At 36.4% G+C, this 21,150-nt stretch overlaps 1 protein-coding gene and 1 pseudogene across 1 annotated transcript in view; one reads left to right on the forward strand and one right to left on the reverse strand.

The window, feature by feature from the left end:
* Positions 1–17,924, reverse strand: part of LOC119529099 — a 43,952-nt pseudogene extending 26,028 nt beyond the window's left edge.
* Positions 1–21,150, forward strand: part of CPE (carboxypeptidase E) — a 124,043-nt gene that overhangs the window by 45,128 nt on the left and 57,765 nt on the right. The gene's annotated exons all lie outside the window — the stretch shown is intronic.

The raw sequence follows: 21,150 nt of genomic DNA on the forward strand, positions 1-21,150 counted from the left end.
TCCATTATATGCATGCGCCACAGTTCACCATTCTGTTCCTCGGTCTATGTACCCTCAGGTCACCTCCACCCATTGCAAATCATGAACACTGCCTCCATTAATGCTAATGTGCAAATGTCCATTCATGTCTCTGCTCTCAGATCTTCAAATGACATACCCCATAATGAGGTTGCAGGACCTTATGGTCCCCACATACTTAACTTTTTGTGTAACCACCACACTGACCTTCAGAAAGCCTACACCATTCTACCTGCTCACCAACAGTAGATAGGTACCTCCCTCTCACCATGTTTTCTCCAACTGATTGTTTCTTTATCATTAAGTCTTAACTCTAAGACAGATGGCAACAGTGCAGGTAACTGCTTAGAATAATAGATTCAGGAATTAACACAAACAAATATCATCAGCTGCAGTGATGCAAACACATTGTGTGAATGAGAATGTAGCTCACCAATTGACATTCAAGGCCCCTTGGAAAAATCAGGACAGAACAGGCACACAAAAGTGGGTAGAGCCTGCAGATGATCAGAGTGGAGCAGCTATCCAAAAATACAAAGGCCAGAAGGTGGTGAGAAAAATGCCAGACAACAGACTGAAAAATAAACAAGCCAGTAGGGGCCTATTTGGCCTTAAAAGAGGCAGATGGTGACAGGAAGTGTTCAGTAAGGAGTGATTGTGCTAAAAATCACAGACTATAAAATTATCCATCTGTAGCTGAAGTTTCGAGGGAAAAAGTAAAACTCCTTTCTAGTATTACAAGGAGTAGTGATAGTACAGAAGTAGATATTAAGTAAGAGTGTATTTGCATCAGGACAATTGAAATTATCTCTTTGGAATAGAAGTTTTGTTTACTTAGAGGTTGTGACCAAAATTATAAAGTGTTTTGTTTTACATAAAAAACATTGGATTTTTATCAAATCTATTCCTTTCACATTTTTAATATAAGGAAGAATTATCCTAAGAATGTTAATAGGCTGCTAAGTGAGCAGTAGTAATTTTCTAACTGAAAGAATGTAATAAACATTTTCTCTGTTTTCTTTTTCTTATAAAGGAGTTTGGAATGGGATGTAGAAAATGAGAAATAACTATGTTGAGCTTTAAGCCGAAGAATTTTAATTTAAAGTTGAGAGAAAATTATAGCAGAGAAAACCCAATCATTTGAAATACTTTTGGGAGAATTTGAATAAAAAATCATTAAAGTATTTTAAGATGGACATGGTTGAATATTTAGAATTGGAAATAATTTTTAAATTAAAGGATTTAATTTTCTGTGCTTAAATTTAAATTCAGAACAACTTACTCCATTTTCACATGGCAGTGTCCAACTTGAGGAACTAAATAAGCAGGGTTTTTACAACTCTCTTCCAGACCAACTCTCTTGTTGAATATAAGTCTTTGACTTCATGCATCAGAAATCTTTGCTGCCCCTCTCTCCTTCTTTAGAAGAAATAGCTAATAATTTAATATATCAGGATCTTATCTATTTTTGTTGTTTCACTCCTTGATTTTTAACCACATTTACTTAGAGTTGGTTTTGTATTTTAAGTATAGAAGAATAAAAGGCTGGGGTAGATAGTGTGGCAAGGCTTCTACCCTTTCATTGAAAGCTGCGGTTAAAAAATTAAATATATTATTTACTTTTACTTGTTTTACTTTTAAAGACATGGTTTTCCAGGCAGAGAAATAAGCTTATGAATATGTATATTTTTAAATTAACTGGAATCATGAAATCTAGGCATTTTACTTGTTATTTTATTTAATATTCAAATACCCTTTTAATGTAGTTATTATCATCCTCATTTTACATTTGGGGAAACTGAGGATCATACAAACCAAGTCAATTGCCTGAAGTCACATACCCAGTAAGTAATGAAGGCAGGATTTGAACTCCATTCTGTGTGTCTACCAACTCTTCCCATTATGCTAGTGTTTCTTAATGGGGGAGGGGTTTTGCAAATTACACTAATTAATCCCATTGCCCATTAGACTACTTGTCCATTGCACATTAAACTAATCAATCTCATTGTCCAGGCAAAGGAGATTCTGATTTGAACTTCATGTTGGGAACTGCTGCATCCAAAGCCCCAAAACCAACAAACATAGTTTTTATTGTATGATGGCAGGGCAAGATCTGAACTGATTATTTTCTGCAAGTTGCTAGTCAATTGGAGCAACCACCCTCATTGAATAATATTTTTTTCACTACAGATTTAGAATGTCTTTTTATTAGAAATTAAAATAAAAATTATAATTATGTTATTTTATAATAAAATTATGTTATTTCTGGGTTATAGATTATTTCTCTATTCTTGTACTTATGTACTTCTTGTACTTATGCCATTTTTTTTCACTTTTATAGTGTTGTATGTGTGGATATTTTTTAATACATCATAAGGCTAGGAGTATCCTCATTCTCATTCGCAGTTTCATCTCTTTAATGATTTTCTTCATTATTTCTACTCAGTTTTGTCTTCGAGGAAGTCTTTAGAATCATTTTATCATGTAACAAAATTTTTCTCTTTTATTTTGATTGAAGGTCAAAATATGAATCTGGAAAAAATGAAAATATTTCCAATCTTTCATTTCTCAGAATAAAAGATCAATGTTGATATTGATAATGTATTTCTCATAGCAATCATTTCTATACAAGCAACATTTTTATTACTATTGTGAACAGAGTCTCTTTTTTTATCATGGTTTAAACTTATTACTGGAGTATAAGAACACTACTGATTTTCATATGTGCATGTTGAGTTTGGCTATTTTGCTGAATTCTCAATTCTAATGGTTGTTCAGTTGATTCTTTTTCAGTTTTTCTGAGTATACTATATATCTGCACCCCAAGTTTGCATTTTATCTGTCAAAGTTTATAAATTTTAATTTATTTGCATGCATAATTAAATTGCTTCAAATTTCTAGAACAATGTTACGTAATTATTACAGTGGGCATCTTTCTTCCTTGACTTTTTTTTAAATGCAGTTTTATTGAGATATATTCACACGCCATACACACCATCTGAGGTATATAATCACTGGCTCACAATATCATCACATAGTTGTGCATTCATCCCTGTGATCAATTCTAGAACATATTTATTACTCCAGAAAAGAAATAAAAATGAAAAAGAAAATCCAAATCCTCTCATACCCCTAACCTCCCCCCCATTATTGACCCATAGTATTGGTGTTATACATTTGTTACTGTTGATGAAAGAGTATTAAAATATTCCAACTATAGTCCGTAATTTACAGTAGGTACATTTTTCCCATATACCCCGCTATTATTAACTCCTTGTAATAGTGTTGTACATTTGTTCTAGTTCATGAAAGATTTTTTTTGTATTTGTACAGTTAATCACAGACATTGTCCACCACAAGATCCATTGTGTTATACATTCCCATGTTTTAACCTCTAACTTTCCTTCTAGTGACATACATGACTCTTAGCTTCTCCTTCCCGCCGTATTCACACCTCATTCAGCACTGTTAATTATTCTCACAATAATGTGTTACTGTCACCTCTGTCCATTTCCAAACATGTAAATTCAGTTTAATCATTCTGCACATATTGAGCAACAGCTCCCCATTCTTTAGCCTCATTCTATATCCTGGTAACCTATATTCTATATTTTATGTCTATGAATTTACATATTGTAATTAGTTCATATCAGTAAGATTATACAATATTTGTCCTTTTATGTCTGACTTATTTCACTTAACATAATGTCCTCAAGGTTCAGTCATGTTGTTGCGTGCTTCAGGACTTCATTCCTTCTTACTGCTGAATAATATTCCATCGTATGTATGTACCACATTTTGTTTATCCATTCATCGGTTGATGGACTCTTGGACTGTTTCCATCTTTTCTAAACCCCCAGTACTAGGATTTGGAGACTTCATTGCTGAACTCCATGGCTGGTAGTTTCTCCAAGGCAGAAAACAACGTGTGTTGAAAGATATACTTTTAGGACCTACGAGCATGGCCATAGCTCTTTGTCCTTGAGTAAGCATAGAAGGGGCTGAATCTTAGCCGATGTCTCTTGTATGGTTGGTCAGCAGCTAACTTCTGACTCTATTGCAACATCTCCTGGACTTGGCAGGGACAGTTTATAGCTTCCGTCCTCTGCTTCTTACTGTCAGAGATACAGCTCATTCCCAGATTGGTTAATTCTTTGTTCTTTTCCAATTTTGCCCAAAGAAATTCTCACATTCACCTAATAAACCCCTGTCCCTTGCTGCTTTTACAGTAGGAAGCTCAAAGTTTCTTTGTCTCCTTTCGTACATTTTGCTTTTTTCACCCAGGAAAGGACAACCTGATCTGTAGTTATAGAATAATAATTAAAGTTTGATTTAGGTTAAACATTTGTGTTCACATTTTTATCCATCTTATAATTCTAGTTAATATCACATTCTAACTTAAAACACAAATTATATAAACAGGAAGGAATATCTAGACAGCAAGTGCTGAGTGCTTTCTCAAAGCCTGTTCTCCCGTTTTAACTAATGTGCAATTGTACATAGCATTCCATTGCAATACGTTTTTTTCTTTATTTGTTATTTCTATTTTATGGTTTCTAATCTAATTATTACTGTTTTTTCTTCAGTAGTTTGCTAGAGGTGTGTTTAAGCTCAGCAGTTTGCAAGATGACTTCCTCAGAATACTAAAAAAAGGGCAAATAAGCTTGGGAAATTGTACAAAATACCCCCCTTGAGGATTCAAAGTACATATTAACATAAGAAAAGATCTGAGAACTTTTAAGTAACAGAGAAAACTTTTGAAGTCTATTTGATGATTAAAGGAACTTAAAAATAAAGAACTTATTTGTGTAGAGGAAGACTTTTTCTTGGCACAGCTATTAACATCCTCTGTGATAGAATTTTTTCTTAACCCCAATTTGAGAAATGCTGGTCTATTTCATCATTATCATCATCATCATTATTTTTACTTGAAATAAGGCACTTTGGAATTTATTTATTCTATTCACTGTTTTTCTTCTAAGTTATTATTATTTACTTGTATTTTAATTATTTCCTGCTTTTTAAAAGGAATCTTTTCACCTTTTTTACAATTTTAAAATTGTTTAGTTCAATAATTTTTTATATTTAAAAAGGAAAAAAAAAACATTTAAAGCTATAAGAATGTTTCTGATTATATCTTTGACCAATCTCTTGGGTTTTGATATATAGCAACTTCATTAGTTATTTTATAAATAGAATATTTTTTTAAAAAGTTTTCTTAGATCCCAGTTTTTTTAGGAAAAAGTTTAAAAATTTCCAATTCTTTGCCTCTTTTCAAACTTCTATTAATTTCCAGTTTCATTGTATGTTATTGCAGAATATGATCTATATTCTTTCTTATTTGTAAAATTTTGCTTTTTAAAGTTTATAAAACAATTCTCTAAGAGTTTGTTTGGAAGAAAGAAAATTGTAATTATGTAATTCACCTGTATGTTTCATGTATACATTAGGAGGTGAATTACCTATTTCAGGGTTATCAAGCTAGAAATGCTTTGATTAATTTTATCTTTTAAAATCTCTATACTTCTTTTGTCTACTTGATCTACTGTAGACAGATGAAGTTGGTTTGGCTTCTTATGTAATCGTGGTTTGATTATTTTCTACTTATAATTCCAAAAGTTTTGCTGTGTGTATTTTCTTATGACATTATTCAAAGTTATATACTCACTAGCTATTGTACCTTTTCAGAATATAAAATGATCCTCTGAATTTACTTAATGCTTTTTTTTTAATTAGTCAGGTTTGTACAATTAGTTCTGCCTTTCTTGTTTTTGTTTTTCAGTTTGCTTAATATGCATGTACACCTTTATTTCTTTGAGTCTTTCTGTGTCATTTTATTTTAGGTCTATTTATCATAAAAATAATATTGATTTATAATTTCTTTATTATTATGAAAATCTAATTCCTCTTTCAGTATTTGTTACTTCTTTGTATTTAACTTAGAAGTTTTTACTCTGATTTTTAAGCCTCCATATTTTTATCTGTTCAAAAAACCGCTCGTCAGTCTTTATTGCATCTTCTAGCTCTTGAATTAATCTCTTGATAAACTAAGGAATTGATAAAACTCTGATCAAGGGATCAGCATCTGATCAACATCTCCTTTATGAACCTACATATACAAAACAGGTTGAAACCAACTTTGTCTGCCTGTTTAGGAAAACAGAAAAGCCAACCTGCCTATTTCTTAGCTGGATAAAAACAAGCAAGGAGTAAAAAACAGTCTGCTCGAGTTACCAGGATATTGACAACACAGTCAAGTCATTCAGAGATCAATTAAGGTCAGCAAAACATTTCCTCAAAGAGCGGCTTCATTCCCATAAAATCCAGTAAAAATCTTTAGATTAGTTTTTTTTCAAATGGATGTGGTTTTGCCCCCCAGGGGACATTTGGCAATGTCTGACTGTCACACTAGAGGGGAGGTGCTGTTGACATCTAGTGGGTAGAGACCAGGGATGTTGCTGAACATCCTACAGTGCACATGACAGCCACCCACCTTCCCTGCCCCCTGCAACAAAGAACGATCTGTCCAAAATGTCAGTGGTGCCAGGGTTGTGCCTGCTTTAGATTTTTATAACATTGATGTGCATTATATAACTTCCCTAAGAGAGAAGCAGTAATCCAAATGCCTACTGGTATGTGAATGAGTTACTCAAAGGCTTCAACAATAAACTATTCTATATTGTTTTCTATATTTTGGATTTCAGGGTTGTCACTAGCTGTGATCTGGAATTGTTAGCCAGCCTAAAATAACTGGTAATTTTCCATATTATTAAAAAAAATTCCTCAGGGGAATATCTTTTAACCCTAGAATTTTTAGGCTCTATTCTTAGTTGCTCAACCAAAGCCTTATGTAAATCTATAAATAGTATTCCCTCAAGAAGGACACAACATAAGCTCTATTTTTGTATTTTTAGAAAGTAAAATTCAAGGCTATGTTATTGGAGTAATTCTTTTTACTAAATTGCAGCTTAAGGTTAGTCTTTGCTACATCTAGTGATTTACTTTTTTTAAACAGTTAGGAAAAGTGCAGAATTCAACACCCAACTATGGTTAAGTCATCTTAGGTACTAGACAACATCTACTCCCTGCACCTTTCCTTGCTACTCAAACTATGGTTCCCCCCACCTGGAGCTTGTTAGAAATACAGGCTCCTAGGCCCACCCCAGACATACCAAATCCAAATCTGCTTATTAACAAGGTCCCCAGGCGATTCATATGCACATTAAAGTTTGAGAAGCACTGTTTTTGTGGGACTTGGTTTTATTTTCAATTTAAAATGGTCTATTTTGTGTAATGTTAAGTTGTGTAAGTATCTCAAATTCTTTTAGAATAGGAAAAGGTAGAAACATTTTGCATCTGTCTGAGGTGGGTCATTTCTGATTTTTAAATGAAATATATCTATATATTTGGGAAAATTCAGAAAAGTATAACTAATTTAACCACAGCTAACCCTTTGGCATTATTCCCATTTTGTCCTTTTTCTATGTTCATGTGTACATCTGTGGTAGGTTGAATTATATACCCCCCAAAACACGCATTCTTAGTCTGAGTCCTGGTGTGTGTAAATCCATTGTAAATAGCACCTTTAGAAGATATTATTTCTAGTTAATGTGTGGCTAACTGAACCAGGTTGGGCTTTAATCTAGATTACTAGAAGCCTTATAAAGAAACCATGGAAGTCATATGGCTGCAGATAATTTTTCATGTACCTGGAGAATTTCCAGTTATTTGAAATCTAAATGGAAATATCTAAGAAGACTAGAAATGTTATCATCACTACTGTGCTCTTTACAACAGATTGACCTTGCCTTTTTATTTTTATCAGTTTTTAAATTGCTAATGAAATCACATAGTCTAGAGGCAGTTTTCATTAAAAACAATACTGGTTGCAAGTGACCATATGTGGCCAGATTGACTGCATGTGTTGATTCCATTTTTTGAAGGAGTCATTTTAGTCATACTTATTACAAGACTTTCTTGTTCCTTGAGGAAAATGTTACTTTGGGAAATTGCACAAAGACTTTTAAAAGCAGTGACAAACAACATGTGACAAGTAACAAAAATATTATTCCTTTTTCGCCTGATTTTCCAAATTTAAGTGCTTCTGTGGAATTTCTGAATGATGTTTGTGGATACTCTCTGCAGGATCCTGTTTCAGTGATGTTTTGAAGGTAACAGACTAACTGTATTGTCAATGAATATTTAGCTTCACCACTTCTGGCACAAATCTGGAAGGAAGATGATAAAGACCTGAAATTCGTAATATGATTGATGGTTGAAACTGCTTGATAATAAAATATATAGTTTTTATTCTGTGTTGGAATTGGAAAAAATATAAATCTATATGAAAGTGATTTTTATTTATATTTAACATATACCTCACAAAATAAATGTAAAAAGAAAATTATTTAAGGCTCTATACTTTTTAGGTCTACTATGAGAGCATGAACTTTAGGGTGAGGAAGTTATATTTCAGAGAAGGGAAAAAGAAGAATCAGAAAATGATTTCTTAAGTTAAATATTTAGATTTAGTCTGAAGATGCCAGGATTGATGTCAGCTTTAGTCTGAAGATGCCAAAGGACACTAAGGACTGACTGAGTCTGTGTATGAGGCCTGAGTTACCACCTCATTATTACTGACTTGGCGAATTGCTTCACCAGAAGAAATTTTGTCCTTGACGGTTGCCCATGGGGAGTCTTATGCTCTTGACTCTTCCAATAAACTTCTCTCAACTGGAGGTGGGCTTTGTGATCATTCCAAAGATCTTCAGAACCTGGCCGCTGCTTCCTGCTTAGTCTGCTCTTGCTGGAATGGAGCCTTGGCCCCCTTCCTGGTGAGCTCCAACATGCTCCCTGCCTTTTCCCAGCCTCCTGGCTTCCTTGGCTTAGATAGCCTTATATTGGCCCATAAGCTATATTTTGACTAAGCTTCAGGAGCTTTGGTGTTGAATTATCTCCATTGCTATTTACTCCTGCTCTCCTCTTGTTTCCACTCTCCACACTATGTTATGCCACCCAGATTAGAATCAGTGTCTGTTTTTATGTGTGCTCCATATCAGTCTGGCTATGGTTTAGGCAAGTTAGTAGTAGAAAAAATTGCCTTGCAAAAAAAGGGGAAAGAGAGGAGAACCTAAGATGGTGGCTAGAAGAGACAGGGCAAAAAACACCTCCATGAAAAATACTAGATAAAAGCCAGAAAGTGACCCAGAACATCAGTTCCAGTGATGTACCAGCTGGACAAGGTCTGCTAAATCCACAGGGACCATGCACGTGGTGAAACCAGGAGTCTGCGTTCTGAAACAAGTGAGTAAGCTGCTGAATATCCGGCAGCCACGCTGCGGTGTGGGGAAACTGTGGGTTGGCATTTGGAGGTGGACTAGTTCTTTTTTAAAAAACCCAAAAGCGGCTACAGATATGGCAGCGAGAACTGCAGAGTGAAGGGTGGCAGGAACAGGCTGTGCGAACACCTCAATATCTGGCTTGGAAGATAGCCTTTCATGCATCCGCTGCTAATTGTCTCAGAGTGAGGCAGGCAGAGGTGAGCTAAAAGGGGAAAATAACCATGCCCCTTGCAGGCATCTTCCCGGCAGGCTGAGAATGCTCTTGCCTGGCACCGGAGCCAAGGCCCAGAGCTGTGCCAAAAAACCCAGTGTGACAGGAAGTGTTTCCAGCAACAAATGCATGCCACAATATCGGGTGTGGACAATATCCTTTCGTGCACCCACAGCTAATCATCCCAGAGCTGGGAAGGTGGAGCTGTACGAAAAGGGGGAAATTAACATGCCCCATACAGTCATCCTTACAATAGGCTGGGAATGCACCTACATGGCCTGGTGGCCCAGAAGTTCCCTTGAGGGATGGTGCACACTTGTGACATGGCACAACCTGCCCTCAGCAGAGGCCCTAGAAGGGCATGCCTTGGAAGAGGGACCCACTTGGAAATCCCAGGGACTATATGCCAATACCAAGGACTTGTGGGTCAGTGGCAGAGAAAATCTGTGGCGAGAGTGAAATGAAGGTTTAGACTCTTGCAACAGCCTTAAATCTCCAGGAACACCTGGGAGGTTTGATTATTAAAGCTGCCCTCCCACCCTAACTGCTCAGACACACACCCCATGTTCAGGGCAGACAGCACCAACAACACACGCAAACTTGGTGCACCAATTGGACCCTAACAAGAATCAAACCCCCACACACCACAAAGACAAAGCTGTAGAGAACTGACTTGAGGTGAATAGGTGACTTGTGGACACCATCTGCTGGCTAGTAGAGAAAGTGTGCTCCACTAAGCTGTAGATCTGACAAAATAGAGATTCATCTTTGAATAATCCTACATATCCTAAAAGAAACTTATCAAGTAAACCAAATGCCAAGAGGCCAAAAACAACAGAAAATTTTAAAGCATATGAAAAAACCAGAAGATTTGGATAACCCAAACCCAAACACCCAAATCAAAAGATCAGAGGAGACACAGTACTTAGAGCAATTAATCAAAGAACTAAAGACAAACAATGAGAGCATGGCACAGGATATAAAGGACATGAAGAAGACCCTAGGAGAGCGTAAAGAAGGAACTGCAAGAGTAAGTAAAAAAAATAGTTGATCTTATGGAAATAAAAGAAACTGTTGACCAAATTAAAAAGATTTTGGATATTCATAGTACAAGACTAGAGGAAGCTGAACAATGAATCAGTGACCTCAAGGGTCACAGAATGGAAAATGAAAGAACAAAAGAAAGAATGGGGAAAAAAATCAAAAAAATCAAAATGGATGTCAGGGATATGATAGATAAAATAAAACATCCAAATATAAGACTCATTGGTGTCCCAGAAGAGGAAGAGAAGGATAAAGGTCTAGAAAGAGTATTCAAAGAAATTGTTGGGGAAGACGTCCCAACCCTTCTATATAATATAAATACACAAAGCATAAAGGCCCAGCAAACTCCAAATACAATAAACCCAAATAAACCCACTCCGAGACATATTCTGATTAGACTGTCAAATACTGAGGAGAAAGAGCAAGTTCTGAAAGCAGCAAGAGAAAAGCAATTCTCCACATAAGAAACGGAACAACATAAGACTAAGTAGTGACTATTCAGTGGCCACCATGGAGGAGAGAAGGCAGTGGCATGACATATTTAGAATTCTGAGAGAGAAAAATTGCCATCCAAGAATACTTTATCCAACAAAGCTCTCCTTCAAATTTGAGGGAGAGCTTAAATTTTTCACAGACTAACAAATGTTGAGAGATTTTGCTAATAAAAGACCTGCCCTACTTCAGATACTAAAGGGAGTCCTACCGACAGAGAAACAAAGAAAGGAGAGAGAGAGATAGAGAAAGGTTCAGTACCAAAGAGATTCAATATTGGTTCATTAAAGGACAATAAGAGAGAGAGGGAAAAAATGTATCTGACAAACATAAACCAAAGGATAGGATGGCTGATTCAAGAAATGCCTTCACAGTAATAACGTTGAATGTGAATGGATTAAACTCCCCAAGTAAAAGATATAGATTGGCAGAATGGATCAAAAAATATGAACCATCAATATGTTGCATGCAAGAGACTCATCGTAGACACAGGGACACAAAGAAATTGAAAGTGAGAGGATGGAAAAATTATTTCATGCAAGCTACAGCCAAAAGAAAGCAGGAGTAGCAATATTAATCTCAGATAAAATAGACTTTAAATGCAAGGATATTATGAGAGACAAAGAAGGCCACTACATACTAATAAAAGGGGCAATTCAACAAGAAGAAATAACAATCACAAATGTTTATGCACCCTATCATGGTGCCACAAAATGCATGAGACAAACACTGGCAAAACAAAAGGATGCAATGGATGTTTCCACAATAATTGTGGGAGATGTCAACACATCACTCTCTCCTGTAGCTAGATCAACCAGACAGAAGACCAATAAGGAAACTGAAAACCTAAACATTCTGATGAATGAATTTGATCAAACAGACATATATAGAACATTACATCCCAAATCACCAGGATACACAGTCTTCTCTAGTGATCATGGAACTTTCTCCAGAATAGACCATATGCTGGGACATAAAACAAGCCTCAATAAATTAAAAAAAAAATGAAATTATTCAAAGCACATTCTCTGACCACAATGGAATATAATTAGAAGTCAATAACCATCAGAGACTTAGAAAATTCACAAACACCTGGAGGTTCTGGGAATGCCCAGGAATGACTATGGTTTGTTAATTTCTGATGGGTATATTAAGAACAAGTTAACAGAAATGTTGCTACATTAGGTTATTTTCTTGGGGTAGAGTAGGAACATGTTGGACTCCCTTGTTATGGTTTATTTGAAATGTTTTTTTATTGTGTGTTTTTCAAAAAATTTTTTTTGATATAGTTGATTTAAAAAAAAAGGAGTTAATTAAAAAAAAACAATGGAAAAAATATGCAGAGCCCCCTTGAGGAGCTGGTGGAGAATGCAGGGGTGTTGGGGTTCCCCACCTCGATGGTTGCTGATGCGCTCACAGACATGGGGGACTGGTGGTTTGATGGGCTGAGCCCTCTACCACAGGACTTGCCCTTGGGAATACTGTTGCTGCAAAGGAGAGACTAGGCCTCCCTATAATAGTGCCTAAGAGCCTCCTCCTGAATGTCTCTTTGTTGCTCAGATGTGGCCCTCTCTCTCTAGCTAAGCCAACTTGGCAGGTGAAATCACTGCCCTCCTCGCTCCGTGGAATCTGACATCCAGGGGAGTGAATCCCCCTGGCAATGTGGAATATGACTCTCAGGGAGGAATCTAGACTCGGCATCATGGGATGGAGAACATCTTCTTGACCAAAAAAGGGATGTGAAAGGAAATGAAATAAGCTTCAGTGGCAGAGATTCCAAAAGGAGCCGAGAGGTCACTCAGGTGGGCACTCTTACGCACAATATAGACAACCCTTTTTAGGTTCTAATGAATTGGAATAGCTAGCAGTAAATACCTGAAACTATCAAACTACAACCCAGAACCCATGAATCTTGAAGACGATTGTATAAAAATGTAGCTTATGAGGGGTGACAATGTGATTGGGAAAACCATATGGACCACCCTCCCCTTTGTCTCATTTATGGATGGATGAGTAGAAAAATGGGGGAAGGAAAAAAAAAAAGGCACCCAGTATTCTTTTTTACTTATTGGTTTTTTTTCACTTTAATTTTTATTCGTATTATTTTTGTGTGTGTGTGGTAATGAAGATGTCAAAAATTAATTTTGGTGATGAATGCACAACTATATAATGGTACTGTAAACAACTGAATGTATGCTTTGTTTGATATGACTGCATGGTATGTGAATATATCTCAATAAATATGAATTATAAAAAACAAAAATAAATAAAATAAATAAAATTGAAAAAAAATGGGGGGAAAGGACTAGTAGAATTGACTGCATGTATAAGACAGGGAAGGAAAAAGGCAGAGAAAGAAGAAAGCAGGTTTAGAGCACAAAATTAGGTACTTTCCAGTGTAATCTCACTTTAATTCCCCAGGTAAGTCTCTATGAAGCAGGTATTATTATCCCCATTATTATGGACATTTAGTTAATAACAGGGGGGCTTTTTTTCTGACAAAGACCATGCTTTTTTCATCACATGTTGCTTCCTCACAAGTATGAAACATTTAAAATGGAATGATGATGATTTTTCTATTTATACAATGATGGTAGATGAAATTAAGTACAGAATAACTCGGGATTTCGGGCAGAGATTTTTGAAATCTCATCATATGTTTTGCTTGAACTTGAAGACATTAAAATATGGTAAAGGTTGAGAAAGGATGTGAGTAGAGATGTGAGGGTGTAATAAGAATGGTTAAATATTATGAGGAAAAATCTGAAGGGAAGGAAGTATATAGAAGGCTTTATAGAATACAGTATACAGTCCTGTGAGTTGAGGCAGGTAAAAAAGAACATAAGTAGCAAAGACCAGTGATCAAGAAGGAACTTCAGATCCTTGAAAGCCCCAAGTTCCTTCTTGATTTAGGGACTTTACACAAGCTGTTTTCTTCTCCCTGGAAAACTTCACTTTTCTAACTCCCACTCATCCTTCTGCTCTCAGCTTAAATGTCACTTTGTCAGAGAAACCTTCTCTCTCCTTTCAGACTAACTTAGGTTCTCACTGCTATGTGCAAACTTTCTTTCACAACGTTTCTGTCAATTTTAATTAAATAAATATTTGTGTGATTGCTTGTCTAACATTTAATCCCTTGCTGTACTGTATGCAAACTCTGAGGGTCACTGATGTTTTCAAGTCTGATATCCCCACAACTAACCCAGTGCCTCACATAGTAGGCATTTGAGAAATATTTGCTAAATAAATAAAGTTAAATCTATAATTTCTATCTGTAACATGAAAACTGATGTTAGAGAAACTTGAAAGTTGGAGAATCAAGTCAAAGAGATGCTGTAGTGTTTGTCTGGCAGCCATGGAGAATACACAGATTTAGTAAGAAAAACTTCTATGTTGAACCATATGAAATTGCCGATATTTGACAATGCAAATATACAAAGATGGCAATTTCATGTGCTTCAATTTAGCACTGAATATCATGTACCTCCTTGCAACTTCTTACTTCCAACACCTAAGAACTCAATGAAATGGATAGACAGTAAGAAGGGACTACAGTGACACTTGCCATATGTTTCACTGAATACTGTTTTAATAAGCTTTTTTGAAGTGAGAAAGGGAACCTGCCGAATGCAAGGATGTAAGCAGGAGGAGGAAATGCAGCAACACCTGGTAAAGAGTGCATGAAATTTTGGAGCTAGTTGGCGAAAACAATGGGAAAAATGGTGGAAAAGCTTTAGTGGCAATTAATTTATATGATCTCTTTAAAATTAACAGGGATCATGATTTTGCACAGAATGGTGTTCTGGGATAATTGGAATGCTAATGCCTTTCCTGCTGGAGGAGTAAACATAGCTTTGGAAAATAATTCTGAGAAACAAAATAAGAAAAAGGATGAAAGCTTGAGTTCATGTTTATAAAAAGCAGATATGTAATTAATTTATTAGTGCAACATGTTGGGCATTGCTTAATAATAAGAAAATAATAATAAATATGCTCTAAAATATTAAAAACTTTTAAAGTTTTGGAAAATAAAATAGGACACTTTTCTTATGATAACTTAGTATTAGTCTTGACAGCTAGGGAGTGAGGACTGGGACCTTTTGAGCACCCTTTTAAGAATGTGATCCCAAAAAGAGTAGAAGGGGAGCAAAAAATATTACACAGAAATTTGAACATATTTATACACCATATATTTTATTATGTGTACTGACATTTATCTACTTTGACTTCATGTTCTTTGCACATATTAAATATCAATCTGAACCACTTTACTGCAAAACACTTGTCTTCAATTCTTCACTTTCCTTCTTCTTTTGAATCCATTCCAGTTTGACTTTTGCTCCTACCACTCCACTGAAGTTCATAATCATCATTGTCAAGGTCATCAGTAACCATGTTGCTAAATACAAGAGAAACTGGACTAGCAGTTGACTCTGTTGATCATTCCTTCCTTCCTGAAACACTTTTTTACTTGGTTTCCAGATACCATTTTCTTGGTTCTCCTCAAACTTCACTGCCTGCTTCTTCTCTGCCTTCTTTGATTGTTTTCCTCAATTTCCCAAACTCAAAACATTTTGAGTGCCCAGGACTCTGTCCTTGAACCTCTTCTATTCACATTTCCTAGGTCAGTGGCTTTCAAATTTATTTTGATCCCTATGCAGTAAAAAATATATTTTTTAACATTCCTCAGTACACACACACACACACACACACACACACACACACACACACACACATACAGAGAAGCAAGGTCCTCACAAAACAATATACTTTGATCTCTCCTTTCCTCCTGTCCCTTTCCCTTTCTTTGCTCTACTTCTCTTTTCTTTTCATTAAAAAGTCCTCTTAGCACCCACTAAATTGATTTCACTAGGTACTTAATGGGTCACAAACTGGAGTTGAAAAATCATTTTTCTAAGTGGCCCCATACAGACTCATTTTAGATCCCATTTTTATGCTGATGATTCCTAAATATAGGGGTAGTTTTCCCTTTGCGTGGAAGCGCAGGCATGTAAAAATGACAGTGCAAATTGAAACCATACATAGTGATCTTTCTCATTAATGGGAGAAATTGTAATTGTTCCATGAACTTTAATGTTGTCAAAACATTAAAAACTGTCTTACTGCTGATTATAAATATATAAGGAAGGGAAAAATAATAAAACTATTATTTATTTTAGTACTGTAATTTAAAACTTTAAAAACATTGAGAATTAAAAGTGTTTTATTTTCTTTTTCAAAAATGTATCAAGAGTAGGTTGAACAGTGCTTGCTTCCTTTTTCTCCTGGTATAACGAAATTCAAATGTGCATCTTTTCAGTGCTTTGGGAAATTGTCAAACTCCTTTCTAGGTTTGAATCAGCTTCCAATATTTTATCTTTTTATCTTTCCATGTCGTGAAATAGCTCCAAAAGTTCCTTTCATGTGAAGTTTTTGGCTAGCATCACTTCCTCTGGGACATCTTTATCCTTTTTGTCACAACCACTTCCTCATTTAGGTGGAGAAAGTTCTCCTTTACTCAGTTCCTCTGGCTGCCTATCTAGAGTCTCTAGACTACGGCCTTGTGGACATTGGCCTGGTCAGCGGTTTCTTCTATAACTCCATTTACGTTAGAGCTGAATGTCACTTCCTGCGTTTTCACTTTTAGTTTCTTTTCTGCAGTTTCATCTTTGTTGGCCAATTCCTTCTTTCAATTATCTGTTTCGGTGAAATGGTGCTTGGCTTTATCACTGTGAGACAAGAAAGCAACACAATTGTACTCTGCCGCCTTGGCACGAACTGAAATAACAGATGCGCAGTGCTCAGCCACCTCTGAAAGAAGTGACGTCACAGTCACTGATCATGCAGCACATCTGTTAGATAGATAGTGATTTGTGGACTGAGGCGCTGAAGTTTGTACTTTGTGCAATTACTCATATTTAATGTACCTTTGTAACTGAACTTTGAACCTAGTTGTTGTCAGACTGGTATTACTGAGATCACTAAAATTCATTTATATTGGAACCATGCAGAAGTGGAACTGTTTGTGTATCTCCATTCAGGACCTCTCTCTGAACTCTGGCATTCTCTATCTTAACTTGGATCCCTAATAGGTATTTTAAATTTAATATGTCCAAAACAGAACTTCTGACTTCTGATTACCCACACCTTAAAACATATTCTTTCACCATCTTTCCCTTCTTGGTAGATGTCAACCCTATGTTTCTACTTGTTTAGGTAAAAAAATCTTTAATTCCTCTGTTTCTCATATATACCCTGCTTCTGACCCAGCAGCAAACACTGTGGGCTCTATCTTCAAAATATATGCAAAATATGACCTTTATTTTTATTTTTATTTTTTATCCCTACCACCTCCAGTACCCTGGGGACAGCTGCTGTCATCTTTCTTCTGGATTATTACTATAACATCCTGGCTCTTTTGTTTCTGGTCCCATCCCTTATTATCTCATCAACCTAGAAGTCAGTTTACCTTCTTAACACATAAAGAGACATCATGTCACACCTCTGCTAAAACTCTTCAGTTGCTTCTCATCTCACTCACTTAAAATTGGAAAACTTTACAAATCCTTACAAGGCCATGGTGGTCCACAGTCTGTGCTGGTACACCCTGCTGGGTCCCCACACCCCACCCCACTCAGTCTCACCTCCTCCTCCTCTTCCTGCCCTCGCTCCTTCCAGCCACTGCTGGTCCTGCTATCTCCAGAACACTCCACGCACACTCCTTCCTCAGGACCACAGCTTTCATTGCTCACTCCCACCTCCTGCCCTGCCCACACCCCCCAGCCACAATTCCCTGCCTTATCTTTATTTTTCTCCATAGCACTTATGATCACCTCACACTATATTTTTACTTTTGTATTTATCAAGTGTTTTCTTCAACTAGAATGTAAGCCTGTTGAAGGCAGGAGCTTTCTGCCTTTAACAGAGCACTCAGTGAATTCCCCAGTGCCTTTAACAGAGCAATCATTGAAAATTTGTTGAATGAATAAATGAATTATTATCCTATACAATTTTGTTTGAAAAGTCTATAAAAGTTTTATTGCCCTTTTGTTTTTAATAACAGAAGATGAAGAATATAACTACCCTTTAATTCAAGGAGAAAGCCTGGGCTTATTGCTGAGGTGGGTCTGTGCCAGGCGTTCAACCATATGACATTTCTTTCTCCTCCGTATGCTTTTTCTCATTCTTCCTTCTTCTCTCTTCTCTGTCCTGTCCACCTCCACTTTCTTTTTCCTACCTCAGAGATTCAAATAGATCTCCTGTCCTTTCTTGCTTATCTTAATCAGCTGGGTTAAAAGTACTTCAAGAGAGCCTCCAAGGGTAAACCCTGCTCATTGCCAAGGAATAGGGGTTGATAATCCTAAACAGAAGTAGGGAACAAAGACAATCGAATGGAATTGGTCACTGTCACACTTCTAAGGGTCTCATGTATGTCTCATGGGTCTCACCTGGTCCTTTATCTGTAAAGGACAAGAAAATAAATATTTCCAGCTGTGTAGGCATTGGATGTGAAAGCAGCCATAGTCAATACATAAACAAATGGGTTTAGCTGTGTACTAATAAAACTTTATTTACAAAAATAGGTGCCCAGCCCATGGGCTGTGCTTTGCTGAACCCTGATCTAGACTATTCCAAAGGTTTTCTTACAGAATAATTCTCAAATCATCTTAGAAACTCTCATTCATTTTAAATAAATCTTTGCACAACTTCCTTGTTGCTTTCACAATCCTTTTAAAATATGCCTGATTTTATCAGCCCGATGGTTTAACTTTATTTCTAACTCAAATTCCTACAGATAAAACATAAGCCCATTTTCTTGTATCCCTTTTCAGTGGATCCAACAAAGGACTAGATCTCAACTTCTGTTTAATATTTCCTCACATTGTAATGGGTACTATTACTGTATTATTGAGGGCTTCTGTGCCCCAAGGAAAACAATTGTGTTCTTTTGTTATAGCATTCTTTTTTTTCCTGACCTAAAATAGCTGTTGTGACTTTTTTTCTGAGCACACTCTAAGTTCTCACATTGTTGCTTTGTTTCATAGACCTGACTATGTAGTATTCTAAATGATAATAAGTAGTATCTGTATATCATGGATGAAAGGGATGCTTTTGTATAGAGCCAGAATAAATGCTTTTTAATTGCGTGAATACTTGGCGTTTTTTCCAGAGCGAAAAGTCTCATGCAGTGAGGGTATCTATATTTGGAATAGGAAAATATAAATCTGGATTCTAGTGTTGTAACTTGCTAGCAAAGTGATCCTGAACAAGCCATATTGCTTGGTTTCAATTTTCTCACCTATAAAGTGAGATTATTAATACCAGTTCTGCATAATGTCAGAGGCTTATGGTAAAGCGATGATCAAGTATGATAACAATGTACAAAAACACTACATAAATTGAAGAGTATATTATGAAAACAAGATTTTTTTTTCTAATTGCTTCCTTAGTCTATGTGGTATTGTAGACTTGGTATAAAAATATTTCTTACTCTTTTTCTCAATAGTTTATCATTATTCTAACGAAGAATTACCAACTTGCATTATGAATAAAACCAATTCAATTACTTTGTTCACTGTGTACAGCATTTTGGGAGAGGTGTTCTCTGAATTGCCTTCTGTGGTCAATCCTGTGTCCCCAGGCTGACTGACGTGATCATCACAAAAAGCTGATTTCTGTTCCTGAACTTTCAGAGGCCCCAGGTTTCCTCTGGGGGTCCGTCTCTCATCTGCTCCCTTATTACCTGACTTCCTCCCCTTCTGGCATGTTTTCCGACTGGGGTTTGCTCATTTGGATACAATCAAGAGCTTTAGGAGAATCGAGTTTCCTGAGCTGCGGGTAAGACGCCCTCCTCTGCAACTCATCCAGGGCCCTTCACATCAGTGCATGGAGGTCAGAAAGAAAAGATGTTAAGCCAATGGCCTCTACAGGCCCCATGCACACAAGTGTTTGTAATACCAGGCATTAAGAAAGATTTCAACCTTGTATTTGGGAGTTATGTGTCATTACGCACCTTGATTTTTAAAGCCCTGCCATCAGGCAGTTTTTCTTCAGATCAGTGAATGATGCTTTTTCTCTGCTTATAGCACCCCTAAATGTTTCCTATCAAAACTCATCTGGAGAATAACATTACGTGTTATTGGGCCAGAAATTTTCAGAGCTCAGTCATTTCCTATTTAGTCTATTTTAGGGAAAGGGATTTTAATAATTTATGCATTGGTCCTTTTCTGCACCTCAACTGAAGTGGTATTATAGAGAAATTCAGGAACTTTTAAAACTTATCTCAACTCATAGTGGAATAGTAACCAGTTAAAGTTACAATTGTAACTACTTTTTGATTTGAAAATCCAGCTAGTTATGGAGCTTTGGTATCTGAAGAGAATGTTTATGTTAGACATTGTGTTGAAATTCTTATAGCAATTGACAAATGGCCCAACTCAAGAGAAAAAGAGAATGCATTGGAAAGATCTGGCTAGATCCATAGTAAAAGCAAGATAATGAGGACTTGGTCATCAGGTCTGCTTTTCTCAGTGTTGTCTCTTATATCTTGGTGATAGTACACTACAAAGGGGAAATTAATTCTGGACTCACAAAAGCATCAGACGTCTACTTTAGACACCAGTTAAGTAACATTTTCAGACATCTTTCTTTAGGGCCCAGATTCTGGATGAATCGGCTCTATTCTGCCAGCCTTGGTGGTCTGTATCTGCACCTGGGTTTATTGTTTTCTAGGGACCCAGAGTGGGTGGGTGGTGGTGGCAGGATTAAATTGAGATCCTTTAGGTCAAACACTTTTTAAGTACTAATTTAGGAGCTACAAAGATGAGTAAGGAAGGTACAGTTGTGTCCCGTGAGGTTACCATATCTAAATAGAAGACTTGTAAACATATAATTTCAAGAATTATAATATTTTCTATGGTAGCAGCATTCAATGAATGTTTTGGAGGAAAGACATACAACCAACCAGGGAACAGGATCTGGGGTATAGAGAGAATTCAGGGAAGGCTTCCTGGAGGAGCTGACATCAGAGATGGATCTTGAAGT

Source organism: Choloepus didactylus, chromosome 3 (assembly GCF_015220235.1).
Source record: "Choloepus didactylus isolate mChoDid1 chromosome 3, mChoDid1.pri, whole genome shotgun sequence".
NCBI lineage: Eukaryota > Metazoa > Chordata > Mammalia > Pilosa > Megalonychidae > Choloepus > Choloepus didactylus.